The following is an 18,477-nucleotide window of genomic DNA, read 5'->3' on the forward strand; positions in this document are numbered from 1 at the left end:
CTTTCATTAACTGAGGATTGAGGCCCAGAAGGGCCTAAGAGGTAAGACCTAATGTTTGGCTCTACAGCAGTCTGCACCATGCAGATATTACTTGGGTTACTCGTCTCTCTAATCCCCCTCTTGCATGGTGGGAAACTGAAGCTCAGGATGATTGCTTAAGACACCTGCTGTAAGTGCCACACGGTCACTGCCAGAAAAACGTGGGAACCGGAGTTTCCTTCACATCTGGTTTTGGAACAGTTGAGAGCAGATCAAAAAGAGATAGAAATTCCTGCTAGGGCTCATGATAAGGAGGCCCAGCGGGGCCCAGGAAAAGCCTAATTGCCAAGGTGGTAGTGAAATCAGAGCCACATTGAACTAGCTAGATGATGTAAGTCCCTGAACCATTGCTACATGGGGGGAGGGATCTGAGCATCTGTCCATGTTGGGTACTTCCATCCATAATTCCCCAAGCATATGGCCTATCAAAGCCACCATCTCTGCAACCCCCAGCCTAGTCTCACAGTGCCTGACAAGAGCTCTAGAGGGAGGAGGAGTCAGCATGGACCATCCTGGCCCTTGAAGGTTCAGTGTCAGCAGAACCAAAGGGCAAGAGGGAGCCAGGCTAAGCTGCCACTATTCCTACATGGGGCCTTTCCCAAACCCCCCCCCCCCAGAAAATGGTTGTGGTCTTCACAAGGCAACAACTCTCAGAGTTGGCCTGTTCTCTTTTCCTTCTTCTGGAACTCCAGGACCAGAATAAGGGGAAGGGGCTGGAGTTAGAGACTGGTTTGTATTTCAGACAGAGATTCTAATTGGTTCTGACCTGAGCCTCTTCACTTCTCATTACCTCCTGGAGTCACTGAATCCCTTTCATGTTTCGAGAAACCAAGTCTTCTCCCCCTCCTGCCAAGGGTCTGGATTAACCTATTCCTGACCCTCAGATTATCTGTGTTTCCCAGCCAGCAAACATTTGCAGGACAGGAGTAAGGACAGCAGCAGAACACAGAACCAGCACCGAATCTGTTCTCCAGCTCCAAACGTTGCTCCTTCCTCACAGACAAGCGCCTGCCACCCCTGGCCTGTATTCCTCTGTGGCCTTCCCATCTCACCCCAGGCATAGAGCTGGACCAAAAGATCCTTAGAGAAGGTCCACTTTCTAGGGTTCTGTTCCTTTTCTGTATGTGATCTTATGCAGGTAATTCAGCTTCTTCATATTGCGTGTTCCTTACCCAAAATACAGACATCGAACATTCCTTTCCACTTACAGTCATTTTTTAAAATAAAAAAATAACATATAGCTGAGCATGGTGGTATACGTCTACATCCCAGCACTTGGGAGGCCAAGACAGTATTGTGAGTACAAGGCTACCCTGGCTAAATAATGAGACCTTATCTCAAAATGAGACAAACAAAATGAAAACAAAAACAAAAACATTTTTTGTTTTAAAAAGTTTTAAAAATTATTAAGACTATAAAACCTTTCTTATAATTTTAAGTTTATGTATCTATAAATTATTCTATATAGACTATTCTGAAACCCTTTTTTTTAAAAAAAACTTAATACATTATGAAGATTTTCTATCCAGAGATGTATATAGACTTTTCAAAAGCTGCATGAGATCCCCTAAAAGAAACTATAATGTTTTCAGCTATTTCCCTATTGGTACACATGTGAGTTTGTTGTTGTTTGTTTGTTTGAGATTCATTATCACAATCTGTGCTGGCTAGGCTTTGACAGAAATGAGAGTCACCTGAGAAGAGGGGTCCTCAGTTGAGGAACTGCCTCCATCATAATGGCCAATAGGCAAGTCTGTGGGCATCTTGATTGATTACTGACTGATGTAGAAGGCTCCAGTCCTCAGTGGGGAGCTGGGGGAGGGGCAGCATTACTCCTGGGTTGCCTGAGAAAGCAGGGTGAGCAGGCCATAGGGAGGAAGCCCAAGCTCCCTAGCTTCAGCCCTCTGTGGTCTCTTCTTCAGTTCATTCCCAGTGTTCCTACCTTGGCTCTCCTCCGTCATGGACTGTGGTTGGAAGCTTTAAGATAAAATGAAATTTTTACTCCCAAGTTACTTTTGGTCATGGTGTTTATCACCAAAGCAAACTGGGACACAAGCCCTGCTGTGGTGAACTTGCTCTAGAGTAGACTCAAATTGGGGCGATTATCCAGAATATCATGATATTCTTGGGGGCAATGTCTTCTGGAAAACTTTTCTCTTTCAGAATTCCTTAATCTGCAGTCCAAATATTCACTGGGTCATCGTGTTTCCAGGATCACCGGGAATGGTCCTAGAGTGAGCCAAGGCAGAATCTTTCCTGGGAACAATTGCCCAAATTCAGCACAAGAAGTCCCTTCCCTTCCCTTCCCTTCCCTTCCCTTCCCTTCCCTTCCCTTCCCTTCCCTTCCCTTCCCTTCCCTTCCCTTCCCTTCCCTTCCCTTTTGAGGAACAGGCTCACATTGTAACACAGGCTAGCCTGTAATGTACTATGTAGTCCAGCTGGTCTTGAACTCATGAAATCCTCCTACCTTTGCTCCTGTGTACTAGAAATACAGGTGTGAGCCACCATGCATCTGGCTTTCTTTTTTCTTTTCTTTTTAGACATCTGGGATGACAAAAATCCAAAGGGCAAGAGAATAAAGTCAACATAGAAAACAGCTAAAGATAGGACAATATCTTTATTAAGCTGAATTAATTAATTTATATTTATTTATGTGGTGCTATGATTTAACTCAAAGCTCCATTTGTGCTAAACAAATGCTCTACCACTAAGCCACATTCAGGTGCAAAGTATTTGTTCTGTTTTATGGAGACAGGGTCTCACTATGTAGCCCAGGCAGGCCTGAAATTCACTAGATAACTCAGACTGGCTTATAACTCATGATCTTCCTCCCAAGGGCTGGAATTAAAGGCATGGGCCACCACAACTGGCCAGAGTCTGGTCTTTTTGTGTGTGTATTTTTTTTAAAGATTTATTTATTATGTTTGCAGTGTTCTACCTGCACATATGCCTGCATTGCAAGCCAGAAAAGGGCACCAGAACACATTTTAGATGGTTGTGAAACACCATGTGGTTGCTGGGAATTGAACTCAGGACCTCTGAAAAAGCAGCCAGTTTTCTTAACCGCTGAGGCATTTCTCCAGCCCTTAGTCTCTTTTTAACCAGAAGTTAACTTATTGTTAAGCCCCCGCTCTAATATTCTCTGACCTTGACAGAGGAAACCACAGGATGAGCTCATTCCTTTCTACTACTTTAGCCCTTCTCCCTGAATCCTGTCAACACCCGTGAACTCTCAGAAGACCAGGGTCTCGACAAGGGAAGCCCTTCCCTCCATCCCCACTCTTCATATGAGGCTCTGCTACATTGTAAGGCCTCTGCTTCCTGAAATTGCATCTGTGGCATAAGATAGCTTGTAGTTATGCTGTAATAATAGCTTAGGCTCTTTGAGAAGGGTCACGGGGAAGAGCCATCTATATTTTCTTGTGACTGTCAAGTGCTTTGGGGACAGCAAACTTTCGTAAAGGAAAGGAGATAGAGTGGAGCAGTGAAGACATTCAGGTGGTCCATGAAGGTTCCTTAAATACCTCCACATCTCCCAGCCCCATGTTAGACACTGGGGATGGAAAAACGGGCAGAGTATCTTCCAAACTTCGACTACTGCCCTGCCCTTTTTGTGAACTTCTTTCACCCCCTTAATCACTGACATCTTTCCAATTCTGCTCCACCCAAAGGTACAGCATCCTCCAGAGCCTCCCTGTACTACCTGCCATCTTCCTTTCTGCATACAAGGAAGGGAAAACCCCCCACTCCATAGGGCACCTAAGAGGTTCCAATGAATCAATAGCACATTGTAACCTGTAAAGAGCAATCAATATTAGTACCCAGGAAGAAAGGACATGCAGGGAGTGGAGAAAAAGGATGAGGAGTAGGCAGGGGAAAGGAGCAACAGGGTAATTGGGAAGGCTGAAAGTGCAAGCCCTAAGGACGCCACACTAAGTGGAAGAGATGATGGGGCTTGGAGCAGAAGAGCCAGGAGCTTGGAATGCAGCGAAATTCAAATGTCCATGCCTGGAGTCTGGGCCCCCCAGCCCCAACATTATTCATCTCCCAGGAGGTGGTGGCCTACCCAGAGCAGTGGCCGTCTGCAGCCTGGCAGCCTCTCCCCTGGCGCATCTGCCTGTCCATCCATCTATCTCCCCCAGCCCTGAGAACAGAGAGGAGGCTCAGCATGAGCCGCTTCTTTCCCTGCTGCCTAGTTCTAAGGCTTCCCAGGGTCGAGATAGATAGGCAGGGGATGTGGACTCATAAGAGTATTTGTGGGATTGAGGAGGGGCATCACTTTGAGCTTTCTATTCCACACCCCATCACTACCTCAAGGGCCACAGCAGGGCAGTGCCGACCAGACAGCTTGGGGATGTGCGGCTCCCCCAAGGAGGGGCTGGGATATCAAAGTTGGAAGTGCGGGGGCATGTCAGCCCAGCTTTGTGAACTGGACTCCCATCAATGCATGAAAGCCTTGCTCAACAAACCACATTCGCTGCGCTCCCAACCTGCATTCCCAATTGGTCACGGCCTGGCCCCCAGCTGCATTCCTGCGCTAGAGGAGGCAGAGGGCCCTGGCCTCTTTGTTCTTCCCAAATCAGGGCTCAGAACCATGACAGGATGATCACATTACCCAGCTGAGGTCAGCCCGGCAGGAATGACCCCCTCCTGCTCCTCCCCCACCTCCCCGAGACAGAGCCCCTGGCCCTACGTTACCCCCCTACTTTACCCTACACTTACCTGTGCTGGCTTTTCAGAACAGTCCAAGTTGGGACTTTTTAGAGGAAGAGAAATGCCAAGCTACAGCTGTGCAGCTTCCAGGAGCAGTGCCCAGGCCCTAATTCCAAGGCTGGTCCAATTTCCGGCCATCTCCAAGGCTTTGCAGCTGCTCTCAATTGGACCCAACTGCCCTGCATGCTCAGAACTCCATACAGCTTACAAACTGAAGGCATCTCAGACCTGAGAGCAGGGGCAGAACAAGGGCAGCTTTAGTGTTATCATGGAGAAGATGCTGTCTGTCCTCAGTACCTGCCTGGTTGGACTGTGGGCTCTGCTGTGTGACTTTGGCTGACTTGATGTACTTCTCTGGATTTCAGTTTCTTCCTTTTCAACACTATTATAACCATGAAGACTTCATTAGAGGATACTCTGTCATAGTTAACTCGGTTGTCATGGCTACATGACCAAAGTTACTTCTTCTGCCCTCTTCCCTCCCATCTCTCCAAATACCCGGCCTCAAACAGACTTCACCCTACACTCCCTTTCTTGCTTACACTGAATTCCTAAAGCTTCAAGAAAAAGAGCCAAGTTCTGTGGAGATGGAGCTCTGCTCAAATCATCCTGTATTATTTTGAATATTTTCATGTGTCAATCTTTTACACGTTTACAAACATGCTGGCATTTCCGGAAAGAACTTTGAATTTTGTTATTCATTCAACAAACTTTTTTTTTAAATATTTATTTTATTTATTTATTATGTATACAATATTCTGTCTGTGTGTATGCCTGCAGGCCAGAAGAGGGCACCAGACCTCTTTACAGATGGTTGTGAGCCACCATGTGGTTGCTGGGAATTGAACTCAGGACCTTTGGAAGAGCAGGCAATGCTCTTAACCACTGAGCCATCTCTCCAGCCCCCATTCAACAAACTTTTATTCAGTAGAGCTGTGCAGGCTACTAGGGACCAGTGATGGAGAAAGTAGAGAAAGCAGTCCAGGTTGGACACAGGCCCTAGTTAATGGTGCAGTGGGTTTTATGTTTTGTTTGTATGTTTGTTGTTTTGTTTTTCCAATTACAGTGAGTAAGAGGATGGAGAAGCACCAGTCATCAAGAGAACATGGCAGGAGACTCTAGGAAGGGTCCTTTGAGTAAAGTACATCTAAGCTGAGACTGGGGTGCTAGGGGAATGGAGTAAACGGGAAGGAAATAGGCGTGGCCAGAGGCAGAGCCTAAAGTAGGAGTGGGTTACAGGCCAGCGAGGAACCAGAATTGTGTTCTAAGTGAAATTAGAAGCCATTGTAGGGCTTTCGGCAGGAGCACAGTATGAACCAGCATCACTGGGCAGAGGAGTGGAAGGATGTCTGATGCCCAAGAAAGATGCTGACATGGTGTGTTACTGGGACAAGTCCCTGCTGGAGGGGATGCTTGGCTGAGTCTGGCTTCCCAGGAACAACACGGATGAGACACCAAGGCACCCATTTGTAAGAGGGAACTCGTTGGCCTGGCAATCATGCATTGGCCTGGGCTTGAATAAGCAAGAGACCCAAACCCCCTTGGAATGGCTTGTTCTTCTCTGCTGCTAGGGTACTTCAGAGATTTCCAATACCCACTACTCCTTTTCACTGTTCTCACTCTCAGCTCCATGAGCTGTGTTAAGAATTGTTGTTTACGAAACCAACCAAATTCATTAAATTACTAATTAATTCCGTTGCTTCATGTTTTACTGCTCAAGTCTAGGAAACTGTTAACCTGAGCTGTTGATTGCAGATCGATGCTGTTTCCACTTGGAGATGATTTGATTCCAGCCTAAAACCTTCCGGTGCTATGATGACGCCACCCATTCAGTTAACCAGGGATGGATAGGCAGGCATGCCAGGAGCACCCCACAAAGCCTTAGGACTGTGCCAGATGCTCCCTTCTGTCCCCTCAGGTATCTTTATCCTCACTCTGTACCCAGGCCAATTCTTATTACCATAGGACAGTATGAATAGAGTTCTCAGTCTTCTTGTTTCTGCTTGGGGTTTGTTAATGGAATTCACTGTGAGGAGGAAGAAGGGGTCTGTTCCCTCTCTTATCAGCCACCACAGGCCTAGGGCTGCTATGGCTCTGTCCTTCGAGTAAAACACCACAGAGTTCCTTGTCTTGGGAAAAAAAAAAGCAAATAACAAAAAACAAAAACAAAACAAACAAACAAACAAAAACCCCAAGCAAAACCAGCACAGGACCTGTCCCTTTTTTATAGCTATAGAAATTGGAGGTTTCCGCACTGTCCCCCACCATCCCTTCACACAGACACTGCTGTGGGTGGTGCCCATTGCCCCTCGCCTCTGCCGGTGAATCCTGTTAGCAGCACATGACTGGTTCCTTCCTACGCTCTCCTTCATGGCCCTGCTAGACTGAGCCATCTTTTTGAGTGGGAATGTGACTTACCCAAGCAATGAAAGGAAGTGTCCTAGACAGCTGGCACTTAAACTGAAGGGTGAGTGGAAGCCAGTCTTTACGATGGTTAATCTTCAGCATCCACTTGGCTAGATTTCATATGACTGAGAAACACATCCCTGCTTGGGAAGACCTACCCTGGTTGTGTGCAGCTGGGGTCCCAGACTGAGCAGAAAGGAGACCGTGAATGAAGTAGTAGTATTCACCTGCCTCTACTTATGACTGTGGACACAATGTGGCTGGCTGTTAGTGCCAGGCCTCCCCCGCCGTGATGGACTACATGCTCAAACTGCCAACTAAGACATGTCCTTCCTTCTTAAGTTGCTTTGTGGGGGTATTTTGCCATAGCAATGGGAAAGTACACTGTGAGCTTTTAAAAGCACATATGAAAGTGCCTGCTCCATTGCCACCATTACCACCACTGACACTCAGAGCCTGAGCGTGTCTACGTTAGGAATCATTTGCTGAAAGGACAAAGAGGGTGCACAAACCTCCATATGGGGGCCTGGACTTTCCCCTCCTGGCCAGACCCTAAGTAGGAAGAGAGAAGAGAAGTGGCCCCACTGAAGGCTGTATCCCATTGCCCCCTTCCTCTACCTCTCCCATGACATGGACAGAACCCCCCCAAAAACACACACACACACACACACACACACACACACACACACCCAGCTCCAGTCTCAGAGCCAGCTTGGCTGGAGCCTGGTGGGAATGGTGCCTTGGAAAGAAATGTCCTGAGATCCATCAGGCAGAGGGGGACAGCTGCCGGCAAGATTGGGTTTCAGGAAAAGCAAGCCTGCTCCTCCTGCCTGCAGGCCTGGCCTTCTGAGAGCCTGGACACCTGCTGGGGCCACCCCAGCCCACCCTCTCCCTACCCAATCGGAGACGGGAAAGAGCAGAGTCAGGGAAACGAGGCTGTCACGCTCCCACCCACCCCATCTAGTCCCTCTCCCTCTCCCTGTCACCTCCAATTAGACAATTCACGTTCATGCTTTTCAGAATGGGGCCTTCCCACCAGCTGAATTCTCGGCACCTGCCCATGCCCTGCCTCCCCCTTCCTGCCCTCCAGCTTGTGGGGCTTCCTTTTGAGATTGCATGCTGACCTCACCCTCCTGTGTCTCCGTAGAGAGCACACGGGGCTTATCCCTGCCATCTCTCAGCTTCTAAATGCTCTCCTCCTCCCAGCTACCTCTCGCCTCCTCATTCCTGCTTCCCCAAGCCCATTAGCACTTACCATTCACAGCCCTAGTGAGAAAGGACCCGTTATTGTTTGTTATGTAAATAATAACGTAAAATGCTATTTCTCACAGTGCTCTCTCTGCCTGCCTCTCTGGAGGGAGCCAGCCCTCACCACAACCTTCTCGGGCAGGAACTACTGTTAAACTCATCAGTGTCAAGGGAGCTGAGACCCTAGGTAACTCTCTAGGCTAAGAAGAGGTGGCAGGAACCTGGATTGCAGGGTCTTCTGTCTGATCTACCTCTGTCCTGTCTTATTTCTCTAGGGCGCTGTATGTTCCTGCAGAGACCTGACACTATGGTTCTCGGGTATTCTGTAAGCACTGTCCGGCACAGCAGCACCAGCTATAGTCTCTTCAGAGAAGCCCTCGTGAGCCACTTAGTGCTTAAATCATATCTTGTCCACTCTGCTCAAGAGGCAACTTCTGTCGTTTGCCTTTTCAAGATATCCAGCTGCCCGGCAAACAGCCTTCGAGCCCCTGGGTGATCGGCTACTGGTATGCACCCTGTCCATTATCTGTTCTGCTCGGCTCACATTGGCTCCGAGCTGCCCCTCAGACATCCTGGTGTGCCCCAGAGTCCCTGATCAGGGGTGACTGGCAAAGTCCCAGTCACTGACTGCTTGTCCTGGTCTTACTTCCTATTGGTGCCTCAGGTGCAGCAGCAGTTCCATATCAGCTCAGTCCCCGAGGGAACAGCCTGGGCACCCTCCCCCTCTCCACAGAGGCCACAGCAGCCAAGGCCTCCAAACGGGCCCCTGATATTTCTCCAGCCGTGTTCCCCTTCTCCCTTTCTTTCTAGTCTCCTTTACCCCAGGTCCCTATCCCCTACAGCTGCACAAATTACCCCCAGGGTGAACCTCAACCTTTCCCTGCCAGGCCTTTGGGGTGCCATTGCCTCCATCCAAACCTCTGGATCCTCACCTATTCAAGTCCTTAACAACCTGTTTAAGTTAACCTGCCCCAGTGGCTTTCTCAGCGTCCTTGTTTCTCCTCCACTTCATCATCAGTCTGTCTGTCTTTGCTGTATGTGGATTATTGATTTTCCTTCCACTCCCAGACTTCTCCCTTTATGACTGTGTCTTTTTTCTGTTTTAAATTTAAATTTTATTTACTATTATGATGTGGACCTGCACAGATGATGGTGGTGGGGGCGGACACTTGCCACAGCACATGTGGAATTGATTCTCTCCTTCCACATGTATTCAGGTTAGGATTAAACTCAAGTGACCAGGCTGGGGCAGCAAGCATTTTTATCCGCCAAATCTTCTTGACTGCTATGACATTTTTCTTCATCAGCCTTTGACATCCATGTTTCAATTTTGATCTTTAGACTAGATCTTGTCCATGATACGCATAAACAAGGTATGGTACTCAGTTCCTACATGTGGGTTTTAAAGAACTGAGCTCTCTGAGGTCAATTACTATTTACAATTATATTATGTTGGGGGCAAAAAAAAAAAATCTAGCTGAGTGTAATTTAACCTCAAAAGCCTTCAAAAGTAAAGAGGTCCCTCTAGTCCTGGAGAGGAAGGATTTCCCAGTCAAGGGTTCTACATTCAGGTGTTGGCTTAAGGATGGAGAAACTTTTGTTGAGGAATATGGATGGCCTCAGAAACTGACAGCAGCCCTAGCTGAGAGACAGTAAGGAAGCAAAAGCCTCATATACTGCAGCTACTAGGACTTGAGTTTGGCCAAGAAATTGATGAAGCTAAGAACCAGATACATTCCCAGATCTTCACAAAGGGATGCAGCATGCTGTTCACACCACCATTCCTGCCTGCATAACTGAGGAAGGAACTAGGATAAGCTTCTGACCCAGGTCAATCTGAGCTATGCAGTCTGTATCGATTAATTGCTGCAGTGACCCCTTTGACTGCAATAGAAAAATAATGCCCTGTGTCCTGAATATCACAGGGACACAAACTAATGTAACCATGCACTGCAAATCTATGATTAAAATTTAACTGGTAATGTGGAATTCCCCTCTGTATGCTGTAAATATGTTTTTTTTACCATTGGTTAATAAAGAACCTACTTTGGGCCTGCATAAGGCAGAATAGAGCTAGGTGGGAAAAACTAAACTGAATGCTGGGAGAAAGAAGGCAGAGTCAAGGAAAAGCCATGTAGCCCTGCCAGAGGCAGACAGACGCTGAACACCAAAGGGAACTTTATCTGGTAAGCCACAGCCATGTGGTGATACCCAGATGAATAGGAATGGGTTAATTTAAGATATAAGAGTAAGCTAGAAATACACTTAAGCTATTGGCCAAACAATATTGCAAATAATATAGTTTCTGTGTGATCTGGACAGCCAGGAATGAACAAGCAGCCTCTCCCAACAAATTGGGGTTTTTATTGTTTTATTTGATGATTCTTGTTGCTTTTAATCTCAAGGAGTAAGCTGGATATGGTGGCCTCTTCTTCCAATGCTAGGGAGGCTGAGGCAGGAAGATGGAAGGCCTGAAAACATCATGGGCTACATAACACAGCCTATCTTAGTTAGGGTTTCCTATTGCTGTGAAGAATCACCATGACCATGGCAACTCTTAGAAGGAAAAAATCCCATTGGGGTGTCGGCTTACAGTTTCAGAGATTTAGTCCATTATCATCATGATGGGGAACATGGCAGCATGCAGGCAGATGTGGTGCTGGAGCTGGGAGTACTACATCTTGCAGGCAACAGGAAGTCAACTGACAGTCACACTGAGGGAAACTTGAGCAAAAGAGACCTCAAAGCCCGCCCCAACAGAGACACACTTTCTTCAACAAGGCCACAACTCCTAATAGTGCCACTCCTTTGGGGGCCATTTTCTTTCAAACCACCAACCACACAACTCTGTTTCAAAAATCACAAAAACAAATCTCTGGGAGGTCGTGGGGCAGACTAGCTGGGAACTGGAAGCAAGAGTCACTGGAATGGCCCCAGCTGGCAGTCTCAGCATGGTTATGGTTTGCATATCCCATCCAGGAGAGCAAGAAAGCTCTGATGCACCCAGCCAGCATCCCCACACGAGCTGGAACAACTTCCCTCCGAAATCATAACAGGGAAATGTCACTTTTGCTATTTTCTAGCTGACACATATTCTTTAAAATTATAGGTATTTCAATGGAATTTTATTCAGTTGTAAAGGAAAATGGAATTTGCAGAAAAACGAACAAAACTGCAATTGAGGTAGCTCAGACTCAAAATGACAAAACTACTTGTACTCTTCCATATGCAGATCCTAGCTTACAATGTTTATATGCATGTGCATAAGTGGAGTGACTGTAGCTAGACACCATGAAACCGACAGGGGCACAGTGACCGGAGCACTAAGTATCCCATAGCATAACCGCATGCTTGGACTTCATCTGTAGGAAGTCTGCATGTACACACTGCTAACATCTTGTTGTTGTTGTTGTTGTTGTTCAGAGCTAATCTAAACTGTAGATATTATTCCTCCAAACTTCTGATTGAGAAAGAATGCAAGACTCAGTGAGTGTCATCTATGTCTGCAACAGGGGGGGGGGCAGTAGGGGAGGGAGAGAGAGAAAGATTGAGAGAGAGAGAGAGAGAGAGAGAGAGAGAGAGAGAGAGACTTCAGAGACAACACCCACCTGGCCAAAAGGGTAAGACTATGCTGTGAATTGACTTATTGTTAGTTCTGGTTCTCTATCACAAAAGAAAAGTATCAGAATGGCAGATTTGCTCTGACCGCCTGGATGGTTGGCTCTCTGAACAAGGTACACCCTAACGATGAAATCCCTGGGTTTGTTTATATGATGGCACTACAAACCACTTACACACCTAGAAAGAGGCCAGAGGAGGGGGAAAGAGGTTTAGGAAGGGGAGAGAGAAAAATAGACTCATGAGATGCAGACGTGAAAGGGAGTTTGAGGGTGAATCAACAAAAACAAATTTTGTGTGAAGAAACCATAATAAAACCTATCTAACATTATGTATGCTAACTAAAATATATTTAAATTTCAAAAATAATCTACATGTTGTCAACCCTGTTTCCTGTCTGCTAGACAACAGGACCCATCTGACTGTCGCCTCCATGCCTTCCCCACATGATGAACTCTATCACTTATTGGCTTGGTTTCGGTTTTGTTTAGTGTTTTTGGTTTTTCAAGACAGGGTTTCTATCTGTGGCTTTGGTTGTCCTGTAAATAGCCTCTGTAGACTAGGGTGGCGTTGGACTCAGAGATCCACCTGTCTCCGCTTCCCAAGTGCACTACGCCCAGGTTCTTAAACTATCAAGGAGGATGGCACTCAAGAACCGTGCCTTGCACACCCAGCTAAGCAAGTGCATGCCTGACCGTAACCACATGAAGACATAGCCCCACAAAGAAATAACCATGAGAGATGACAAATTATCCAGCTCCTGTACGTCCATCATCAATAGAAATCACATTACAGGGATGGGGATATAGCTCAGTTGGTAGAGCGTCTCCCTAATCCACATGAGGCCTTGAGTTCAAGCCCCAGAGCCATGTAAACCAGGCATGATGGCACATATCTGTAATCCCAGCACCTGGAAGGTAGATACAGGAAAATCAAGAGTTCAAGATCAAACTTGAATATGAAATAAGTTCAAGACCAACCTGGGATATACAAGATTTTGTCCCAAAAGAAATAAAATCAAATTATAGTTTTTTACCAATGTTAGGTCTCTATCCATCACTCTGTTGAAATTACAGTAGTATTAGATATTGTATTAGAAGCACACAGTACTATATCACATGTCTTTAATGCTTTCATAACTATTTGATAAAATTTGGGGTTTTTTTTGTAAATCTGTTTTTTTTTTTTTATTTTGGTGTGTGTGCGTGTGTGTTGCTGGTGTTTGAACCCAGGGCCTCACACATTCAAGGAAGCCCTGTACCAAAATATGTTTTAAAGGAACTCATTTTTCAGAGAGGATCTTGTTAAAATTTGGATCTTAAATGTCCTTCTAAATGTTTGTGATTAGAAGGCTTGGTCCCCTGTGCTGCTCCGTTCAGAAGAGCCTTAGAGAGGTGGCTAGACCGTAGACGCTGACCTCAGCAACGGATTCATCCAGAGGCACTGGTTCCACTACAATTCCCTGAATCTTACCACAGCTGCTCTTGGGCCTTCCGTCCTGGAGCACGGGACACTGGCTTCTTGTAGTCTCCAGATGGCTTCGCCACACACAACCACAGCTCCCACCCTGGGTCCCATAAGACCCTGGTTGGCTCTTCTCGCTTCCTCTGCCTCTATTTCAGCCCACATGATCCCACAAGGGCCTACCCACCATTCAGCAGAAAGGATAAAAATACACATGCACCCGATGGTGGTAATGACCCGCTGTTTGTTAGGGAGAAACAAGTAGTAACCTGTCATGCTCAAGGCAAAGGGAGGAGGACAGAGCCCACCACTGTCGAAGCCCACATTCCCGAGGTGTTCCTGGGTGCAAGCCACTCTCCAGATAGATAATTTCTTGGCTGTCAAGACCTCTGCAGAGTGGGCCCCCTCCTCTACACCAGTGCCACAGTCCTTCCTGTTCTGAGCCACTGAGGACAGTTTTAGGGTGTGGGTAACAGGCCAGTCAAAAGCCTGAGTCACTGGACGGGACAGATGAGTCTAGGGTTGTGGTCTCTGTGGGGAGGACTAAGAATCTGGCAGTGGTGACATGACCTCATTCCACTCCAGAGTCCTCAATGGCCCACTGTGAGGGCAGCTAGATGCCTGTGTCCTTAGCTTTGGAGTCTTCCGGGACCAACTCAAACCTTACTGCTCTTCTTTGTGCCCCCCAGGCCCTACCAGGTCCTTCAAAGCACCCAGTTCGTCCTCCTCACAACCTGTCTTCTCCTCACACAGCCACCTTCGTCAAACAGGGATTCTGAGGTCCATGGGGACAGCTGGCTCGCCAGGGCACAAAGCGCTGTGAGAACTCCAGTTCATCCCTTGGAGTTGCTGATTCTGGATGTATCCTTGGCACTGGAGAGAGGGATGTCCCGGGAGCTAGGGTGCTACAGCCTACACAGTCAGGACCAGTGACCATTCCACACCCAGACTTGGAGGCACTGGGGAGGCAAAACCAGACACACCCAGTAATCAGACCCTGTGACTCAGTTTCCAGTTAGAGACTCTAGCTAACTCCTCCCATTTATAGCTTCCCTGTGTGTTCCCTACCAACACCAGACATTGAACCCCTGGCCTCTGTCTGTTCTAAGGACTCTGTGTCTCTCCTCAGCTAGCAGCATCCTCCTCCTGCTGTGACCCAGATAAGTTCTGGAGCTTTCCTGAGAATAAGAAGGGCACCAGTCTTAGATGAGTCTGGAAACTCTTTTCTTAGGACTAGAGAACTGTAGGAAGCACCTGCTGTCAAACACTGCTTCTAGAATTTTCCTATGGAATCTCTGTCTGTTTTCTACAACAGCCTTGTGGAATTGGCAGCCTCTTATTAACTGATTAATTTGTTTGTTTGTTTATTCTGACTATGTGTGTGTGCCCACAAAGACGTGTGCACATGAGTATCATCCTTAGGGACACTCTCATTCCCTTTGAAACAGAGTCTTTCTGAAGCTCACCCATTAGGCCAGCAAGCCTCGGGGATGCACCTGTTTCTGCATCCCCACACTGGGGTTAGTCCATTTATTTATTTTTCATTTTCATTTTTCTAAAGTTTGGGGACAAGGGCTGGAGCGGTGTCTCAGCAGTGAAGAGCACTAACTGTTCTTCCAGAAGTCCTGGGCTCGATTCCCAGTACCCAGCATGACAGCTCACAACTGTCTGTAACTCCAGTTCCAAGGGATCTCGCACTCTCACACAGACATACATGCAGGCACAACACTAATGCACACAAAATAAAAAAAAAATATATCTTCTTTGAAAATTGGGGGACAAGGTTCCTATGCTAGTTTTGAGCTCACAGTGTCACCAGAGGCTAACTCGAATCACTGATCTGCCGGCCTCTACATTCCAAGTATAGGATTAGCTCCGTTTACTACCACATTTAGTGTGGGCCTTTGCCATAAAGACATGAATCCTATTCAAGAGAGTTCCGCCATCATAGTCACATTCCAGAGGCCTACCTCTTAGCACTATCACATTGGTGATGAGGTTCTCGGCATAGGAATCTTAAAGACACAGAGACATCTGGGCTATGACGCCTTCCAGTATGCCTGGATCACCACCATATCGCACCTAATTCTCAACAGTTCCTTCTCCTGCTCCCTATGGTCCCCAGAGCCCCTAGGGTCTCTGTATTCTATTATCTGACCCCATCCCCACGCTGCTGCTGCCCTTCCTAAGTACCTTGTTGATCTGTTCTATCCATTAGATTGGACGTTCTTGAGAAGACACTGGCTCAAAATGCAGATCAATATGTTGACCAGGGGACCATAGAACACTGTTCTCAGTGTTACATGCAGGGCTGCCTAGGCCAGCTTTTCACTTGACGCCCCAGGCCCCGCGTGCCTTAAACTGGGATTACAGGAGCTGAGGAGGACAGTTCGTTGTTGACTGAGGTTTCTGTCCTACCTGGTTTCTGTCCTCCCACTAGGTCCCACAACCATTTAGCCCCAAAGAAAATCACACAGAGGTCTACATAGTTATAAACTGATTGGCCCATTAGCTCGGGCTTCTTATTAACTTTTATAACTTATATTAGCCCATTATTCTAGTATATGTTAGCCACATGGCTTGGTACCTTTTTCAGCGGGACTGGTCACATCTTCCTTCTTCAGTGTCTGGACAGGACTGGGTGGGAATGGGCTTTTTCCTTCCCAGAATTTTCCTGTTCTCTTTGACTCGCCTCTACTTCCTGTCTGGTTGTCCCACCTATACTTCCTGTCTGGCTACTGACCAATCGGTGTTTATTTAAAACATAATTGACATATACAGAATTGTCCCACACCAGTTTGTGCCCTGATGTGAGTTCTAGGCACTATTTCCTTTATCTCCCCACTGTAGTTATTTCACTTGTGTGTTTTTTTAAATATTTATTTATTTATTATGTATACAATGTTCTGTCTGTGTGTATGCCTGCAGGCCAGGAGAGGGCACCAGACCTCATTACAGATGGTTGTGAGCCACCATGTGGTTGCTGGGAATTGAACTCAGGACCTTTGGAAGAGCAGATAATACTCTTAACCACTGAGCCATCTCTCCAGCCCCTTCACTTGTGTAAATAAAAAAAGATTGCCTGAAGATCAGAGAGTAAAACAGCCCCACTGGTCATTCTTACAGACTAAGCAGTGGTGGCACACACCTTTAATCCCAGTAGCCACACTAGTTTGCCATAGAAACCAGGCGGTAGTGGTGCATGTTTTTAATCCCAGCACTAGAAAGAAGCATAAAATGGAAGGAGACAGCTCTCAGCTCAGTCTCATTCTGAGATTCCTGGAGGCAGGATCACCATTTCAGACTGAGTAGAGGTAAGAGCTAGTGGCTGGATGTTTTGCTTTTCTGACCTTTAGGTTGAACCCCAATATCTGTCTCTGGGTTTTTATTAATCATGCTACATCCCACTCTTTTTTCAATGCTTCTCTCTGCAGGTTACCAGCCCCCCTGGTAATCTGGGCTCCTCACAATGCCCAGGCCTACCTTGTTCAGGGAGTTAGGATAAGGCTGATTAGAACAACTGAGGAAGCTGGAAGGATGGGCTAAGACGATGCCAGAAACTTGGTAGGATGTGACTGGCAAGAGCCGTCCAGGACTGACTTGAGACAAGGAGAGAGGCAAGACCTGGAGTAGAGATGGCCAGCAGCCATCCTCACCTCCCACGAAGCGGCCTGTTTACATTCTGTCTGCGCAGAGTGCCTTCTCCAGACGGCTGGCCCAGCTCCCTCACACGCTGTTATTCTCAACACCTTCCCTGTTGCCTGGTGCTTCACGGTGGGACAATGCTGTCTGACATGGACTGCCACACCCCAATGCCTATTGAGACAGGGCTGAGAAGGATGGGGGTCCCTGGGACAGATCTGAGCCCTCCAGGGCCGGTACCACCTTCTTCACTGCCCTGAGTCTGAGCCTTCCTTGACCTTCCTGAAGTCACTGAGAGGAAAGTCCCCAGCCACCAACAGGAAAGTTGGATGAAGTGTCCAAACCCTCGTGATGGGTTTACCCAAATCCCAAGCCCGCTTTTCCCATGAGGCTTTAGTCCCTCTCCCTGAGGTAGCATGGCTAGCTGAACAAAGACCTTCCTCCACAGGCAATCTTCATGAATCCTGAGGTAGACTTAAACAAAGCCTCAGTCAAGGGAGGGTTTGAGGTGGACAGAGTAAGTTGATGTCTCTACCCACGACACTACATCACACGGAAGCAGCTATTTTCTGAAGGAAGAAAAAGGAGAGACCTGGCCAGAGAAAGGCTGGGGAAAGACAGAGTAAAGACAGAAAAAGGAGAGACAGAAAGGCCTTAGCCCGGGAAGACAGACACAGAGACCAAAAGGCATCGAGAGGCCCAAATTGACTCCACATGGCCACCAAGCTGGACCCCAGGGCCCAGCAAACAGGGTTTCGTGCTGAGTCAGTTGCCATAGTGACAAACATGCAGGAAATATCCAAGATAACTAGAATAGTGGAAATAATATGTGTTTTGGATAAACTTCCCCTACCCTACCCCCTCCCATGTATCCAGCACATTTTTTGGAATAAAATCGGCTGTCATACAAGGACCTTCTCTGAATTGTTGAGGCTGGGGAGTTCTAAGGCCACAGGACAAAGCCTTTGGGATCCCAAGGTCAGGATATGGAGGTGTATATTCTGTTTGTCGTTTGACGTGTCACTCGGTCCAGATTCGGATGCCTAGATGCTTCAGTCCACAGCACAGAGGCCATGAGGCGCCTGGATTCCTGATTGAAGTCATATAGCCAGAGGGGAACAGGGGACCAGAAAACTTCACTTGGGCCTTCAGGATCCACAGCAGAAGCCAGAACTCCAGTGAGGCCTCGTGGGGGTGCTGGTGCCTCCACAAAGGTACCTTCTGTCCCCATGCCCCTCGCAAGGGCATAAATATCCACTGTGGGGAAGCAGAAGCCGGAGAAAGGGAGATCTGGGCTCTCGGGCAGCTGAAACGAGGCAAACGGGGAGAACCTTTGACCTGGCCTGC

Source organism: Alexandromys fortis, unplaced genomic scaffold (genome assembly GCF_014885135.2).
Source record: "Alexandromys fortis isolate MF-2015 unplaced genomic scaffold, M_Fortis_MF-2015_v1.1 scaffold_168, whole genome shotgun sequence".
NCBI classification, from domain to species: Eukaryota; Metazoa; Chordata; class Mammalia; order Rodentia; family Cricetidae; genus Alexandromys; species Alexandromys fortis.